The 6,407-nt window shown below is 49.0% G+C and overlaps 1 pseudogene; it reads left to right on the top strand.

Moving 5' to 3' along the window:
* Positions 1-4,904: 4,904 nt before the first annotated feature.
* LOC122698892 lies at positions 4,905-6,183 on the top strand (annotated as a pseudogene).
* Positions 6,184-6,407: the final 224 nt, after the last annotated feature.

Genomic DNA, 6,407 nt, shown 5'->3' with positions numbered 1-6,407 from the left:
AGGTTGCCCGGAGATGCACCGTTCTGCCACTGTTGTTCCTTTTCCAATTGACCAGGGGGCCTGCTGGGTAACAGGTCAGGGCATGGGGTGTGGTCAACACAGTCCATGCCCTCCTGGAGCGACAGTCTGGTGGCTTTGTACCCAAATTTGGCAACACTGAAGAAGGAGCCTTTGTGGGAGGTCTTCTTCATGGGATGCGGCTGGAAGGTAAGGGACAAGACTGGAGGGAAAGCAGAAAAGTAGGACATGCCGGGCGAGGAGCTACTGGGGACCCCCTGACACTTGCCAGAGGTAAGGGACTCTCCGAGGGTTACAGGTCTGAAAAGTCTCTGGATGCTTCCCTCACAGATATCAAAAGTCTGCTACAAATGCACATGGAGGCACTGTGTGTGTGTGTGTGTGTGTGCACAGGTGATTATGTGTGATATTCCTATATGCGAGTTCATGTCAATAAGGAGAGGACATGCTTGAATTAGAGAACATGGGAGAATCGTGTGTGGTGTGTGTATATGGGTTTCACATGTAGGGGTGTGTGTGTGAGCGTACGTGAGTGTGTGGACAGCAAGGTCTATTACTGTCAGGGAGAAGGGGGAGGGAAAAGAGTGTCATTCAACCCAGGCTCACATTCATGAGCCTCAAAATGCATCAAAAAAAGATGGATGGGTGGAGGGTTAGAGAGATGATGGACAGATGGATGGATGGATTCAGATGGACTGATGGTTGAATGGAAAGGGAGATAGATATGTGATAAAGCAAAGATTGCAAAATGTTCATTGTAGATTTCAGAAGGTGAGGATATCGGTGTTCACTGTACAGTTGTTTCAATCTTTCTGGATGCTTGAAATTTTTCATAATAGAATGTTAGAAAGCAATGTACACACCAAGAAGGCTGGATGTCGAGTTCCAGGGACTCGTGCACAAAATGGAAAGAAGAGGACTCTCATCGTACAATTTGAAACTGTTTCCCATCGCCAGACCACACAGCACTGTGAACTCATCTTTTATAATTCTTGCAATTATCTTATGAATCTCTCAGTTGCATTGGATTTGTGTGTTTGTGCATGTTAAAGATATTAATTTATTAAATAAAAACGTGTGTAGTACACCACAACTGTGGCCAACCTGTTTCAGCATGTCTTCATTTTTAACTAACCAAGAGCCTCAAAAGTCAGGTTCTGGCCTCTCTTAGCCTGTGAGCGTCCCTGCTGTGTGGCGTGTGCATGTGGGCTTATGTGTGTGTGTGCATACAAGCACATGTAGGGGTGTGAGTGCACGTGAGTGGGTGAGGCTAACGCCCATGGGAGCGCCCACCCAGGAGCTCAGCCTCCTCGAAAACCCCCTGAAGCCAACACTGTTCCGGGAGAAGGGAAGGGCAACCACCAGCCCCAGGGCAGCCTTGGGGACCAAGAACTCTGTCATCTAAGGCTTGGAAACGCTCAGGCCAAGCGGCGTCCCCTGGCCAGTAGTAGGAGTGTGGGCGGCAGAAGCTGAAGCATTTCCCCAGGAGAGCGGGGCAAGGCAGGGTGTCTGTCGGCCCCGGGGCACCTCCCTTCCTCCCCACACTCTTGCTGCCTCCTGTCCAACCGCTCTTCCTCCTCTGCACAGTGCCTGTAGGCTCAAAGGGTCAGCAGCTCCCATTGCACAGAAGGGGAGAGTGAGGCCTGGAGGGAGCAGAGAGGCCCAGGCCACACAGCAAGGTAGCAGCAGAGTCAGAACTGAGCTCCAGCCTGTGTTCTGTTCTCTGCGCCACTGCCGGCCACCTTCTCGTGTCCCACCTTCAGTAGGGGGAGAAGGGAGGGGCAGTCACTGTAGGTGAGGGTCCAGGCCCAGCAGACCCAGCATGGAAGGCCCTAGAATGCCCCTCTGCCTGTGTGGATCGCATACATGATCCAGGAGGCCACGTGGGTACCAGAGACAGCCTGACTGGAAGGCTGGACTTGCGTGCTAATCCCAGCTCTGCCATAGACCCTGTCAAAATGGCCTTGGACAGCTCCCTGCCCCTCCCAGGGCCTCAGTTTCTCCTGTAAACTGCTCTAGGTGAGCTTACAGCAGTGGCTTTCACTTATTTAGAAGCAGAACCTCAAGCAGCAACGTGAGTTGCTGCCCCAATCAATATGCAGGGATGGCAAATAGGTATCCAGCCAGTGGACCCCCCTCCTTTCCCCTCCACCGAGGAGCTAAAGGAAGTCCCACCCAATCACAGAACCAGGGGTTAAGAGATCAGGCTCTGGCACAGAACAAGGCTGGGCCACTTACCAGCTGTGCACGGCTCTCCAAGCCTCAGCTTGCTCCTCTGTTAGGGGGGTTAAAGAGTATCAACCTCCTAGGACTGTGTGAGGTTAAATGAAATGTCACAGCCAGTGCTTGACACGTGAAGAACAGATGAAAACTTCAGGCAGGGACTTCCCCGGTGGTCCAGTGGTTAAGAATCCGCCTTCCAAGGCAGGGGATGTGGGTTCAATCCCTGGTTGGGGAACTAGGATCCCACATGCCATGGGTCAACTAAGCCCGAGCATTCTAGATCCCGCATCCCACAACTAAAGAAGCCCCTGCATGCCACAATGAAGAGCCTGTGCGCCGCAATGAAGACCTAGTGTGCAGCCAAAATTACACACACACACACACACACAAAAAACTTCAGGCAACAGTGGCTGTTACTACTAGTCACCCCCAGATGAGAACCATGCATAAGCCAGCTGGCTTCTCCGTGAGTTGTATCTGTTGTTGTGGCCCCAAAGCCAGTGCATTTTGCAGCTGCTACCCCAGATTCCTCAGCCTGCCTGTCTCTGCAGCTGCTCTGGAACAGCTGGGCAGGCAGAGGCTGCTTTGAGGCCAGGCCTGGCCCTGGGGAGGGGAAGCGGAGGACACCCTGTAATCAGGACGGGCCATGGAGCAGGGTCTGGTTCATCCGGACGACCAAGCCTCCGGGAGGCCATCATTAGCTCCCCTGCCTTGCCCCAGGCCCTGACCTGGCTCCTGAAACCCCAGAGAGAAGGCGACAGGTATTTAGTCAAAGCCTTTCATTCTCAGGGCTGTCCCCAAGCTGCCAAGGGACACAGGCAGGGGGGAAAGTCTCCCTGAAGCCAGGGGCCTCACCCCACCAGGCAGCCATCAGCTTCAGCAAGGACGGGCGCTTGAAACTGGGAATCCTGCGATGTTGGAGCTGAAGGAAACTCAGAACCACATAACGTATAGAAATACATACAGTGGAATATTATTGTCTCTAAAAGGAGGGAAATTCTGACATGCCACAACATGGATGAACCTTGAGGACATCATGCTAAATGAAATAGACACAAAGGACAAAGAGTATATGATTCCACTTATATGAGGTCCTTTGAACAGTCAAAGTCATAAAGACATAAAATAGGAGCTTCCAGGGGCTGGGGAGAGAGGGCAATGAAGAGTTATTTAAAACAAACAAAAAAACACATCTAGTGTCTGCTCTTATTTAACAAGTGGGGAAACCAAGGCTGAGATGTGAAAGGAACTTACACGCGTGCACACAGAGGGTGAGTGTTGAGAGACGCCCCCTGACTTTCTGATCCTTCCCAGGCAAGCCCCACGGTCACCCCCATCCCCACCCCCAGCTGCCCATTCCGACTCCTAAACCTGACTGCAGCTTCCAGCTGGCTCTTTGGCACCCCTTCCAGTGCAATTTCTTCCATTTTTAAAAAAAAATAACTTTCCTCCTTTACTCCAGGTTTTTTCCTCCCAGTTATAAAATATTCCTGTCCCACAGGAAAGAGGGACTTCATCTGTTTGTTTCACCCCAGGATCCCATCTCCCAGATTCGCATCAGGCAGGACATGACCCAGGTTGAACACACGAATTTTAGGAAATTGGGAAAATACAGGAATACTTTTAAAAAAAGAAATCACCTGTGGTCTCCCACCTTCAACATGCTTTAATATATCTTATTCTTTCTTTAAATTTATCTTATTGAAGTATAGTTGGTTTACAATGTTGTGTTAATTTCTGTTGCACAGCAAAGTGATCCAGTTATATATATACAGACACATTCTTTTCCACTTTCTTTTCCATTATGGTTTATCACAGGATATTGAATATAGTTCCTGATACTATACAGGCTTCCCAGGTGGCACTAGTGGTAAAGAACCTGCCTGCCAGTTCATGAGACTTAAGAGACATGAGTTCGATCCCTGGGTGGGGAAGATCTCCTGGAGGAGGGTATGGCAACCCACTCCAGTATTCTTGCCTAGAGAATCCCATGGACAGAGGAGCTATACTATACAGTAGGATCTTGTTTCTTATCCATTCTATATATACTAGGTTGCATCTGCTAATCCCAAACTCCCAATGCATTCCTCTCCCATCCCCTTCCTCCTTGGCAACAAGTCTATTCTGTGTGTCTGTGAGTCTATTTCTGTTTCATAGATAAGCTCATTTGCGTCATATTTTAGAATCTACAGATGAGTGATATCATATGATATTTGTCTTTCTCTTTCTGACTTACTTTACTTAGTATTATAACCTCTAGCTGAATCCATGTTGCTGCAAAGGACATCGTTTCATTCTTTTTATGGTTGAGTAGTATTCTATTGTATGTATGTTCCACATCTTCTTTATCCATTTTTCTGTGGATGGGCATTAAAGCTGTTTCCATGTCTTGGCTATTGTGAATAGTGCTGCATTGAACATAAGGATGCATGTATCTGTTTTAATGTAATATATCTTACTCTAAGCACTATTAACACTTGTACACAATTTTAAAGAAAGATCAGCACTCACTACGTGAATAGTTTTGTGTCCTGACTTTTTCATGTACCATTTCACCATGAGCATTTTCCTGGTCATTAAGATGTTTTCTTGGGGAGAGACCGCGTGGGGTCTGGCGGAGCTGAATTTCTGGCAGTCCTCCATTTGGGGGCTAGGTTGGAACTATGGCGCTGCAGAAGGAAACTTTACCCCGCCTTGTGCCCCTGGCGGCCTGGGAGTGGAACCTTCCCCTTAATGTGCCCGCCTGTATGGAGCATCCGTTGGAGGCTGGGAGGTACTGGTCGGGTCGGGTGTTCCTGCTCCAGTTTCCAGCTTGAGTTTCCAGCTTGAGCAGCCAGCTGCTGGGCTGGCTCCCTCTGGCCATTTATGGACCCTTGTGCTGCCCCCAAGGAAGATTTCTACTCCACTGGAGTCCAGACAGAGGCCAGAGTAGCTGACTCACTTGATACCATCAGAGCCAGAGGTATGCTAGTGGCTTCCAGCTCAGGTGCTGTTGAATTGTGGGTACTGGATAAGAATGAGACATTCATCGGCAGCAAGTTCTACAAGTATAAGCTATAAGCAGATGACCTCGTGTCTACAGGGTCCTGGGCTGTGGCACACACGCTGTCAGAGGAAACAAAGACTTCTGCATCAAGATCTGGGACCTTGTTCAGCAGATGGTTCTGAATCCAGACCGAGTTCACTCTGGGCAGGTCACCTGTGTTGTGGCCTCTCCCCACAAGGACTCCATATTTCTTTTCTTTAACTATTTTTCATTTATTGGTAACTCACATCATTCTGAATAGCATTTGAAGCCTTCTTTGAAGCAGAATTAGAAGCCAACCCAGTAATAGTTGAGATTTATGATACGCTCACTGTGGTTTTAATTTTGGCCATAGATCAGTTTTGAGCTATTACAGAGAGAACTCTTAGTGTATTCATGATACATAGTAACTTTCATATTTCCCTTTACACTAGCAAGGGACTCCGTGTTTCTTTCATGCAGTGAGGACAGTAGAATTTTACTGGGGATACCCCTGTCCCAAGGCAGCATCTACCTTCCTACCTCCCTGGCTTGATATCTTTGGCAGAGAGAAGTCTTTGTCTCCAGTAATAAGAAGCGATTGTTTCCCTTGTGGACACCAAGAGTGCAAGCTGTGTCCCCAGCACAGTTGCACACTCCTGGGGCGTCACTGGGCTGGTGATCTCCCCACACAGGGCCCCCTTCCTGGCCTCTGTCAGTGAAGCCTGCTCACCCAGGCTGCTCACCTTTCCAAGGTGTTTAGAAGCTGAGCCCACAGAGACTTTGTGAGCAGTGCTACTTGGTCCCTGCTCAGTCACTCCCTTCTTACTGCAGTGGGCTGGGACCATCAGGTCAGCCACCGTATCCTGCCCACAGAACCCCTCCTAAGAGTGTCGCCAGGTAGACTGGATTTTAGACAGAAAGCAAATCCCCCATGAGTACCCACTCCCTTTGCCTCTGTCCTCTCAGCTTGTGAGACAACACAAGAGCCTTATATAGTATGTGATTTTTGTTTTTGTTTTGCGATTTATTTATTTATGGCTGTGCTGGGTCTTCACTGCTGTGTGTGGGCCTTCTCCAGTTGCTGTGAGCTACTCACTAGTTTCAGTGCTCAGGCTTCTCATTGCAATGATTTCTTTTGTTTCAGAGCACAGGCTCTAGG

Source organism: Cervus elaphus, chromosome 8, assembly GCF_910594005.1.
Source record: "Cervus elaphus chromosome 8, mCerEla1.1, whole genome shotgun sequence".
NCBI lineage: Eukaryota > Metazoa > Chordata > Mammalia > Artiodactyla > Cervidae > Cervus > Cervus elaphus.
The sequence above is the reverse complement of the archived record's forward strand: the minus strand, read 5'-3'. Positions and strand labels throughout refer to the sequence as shown.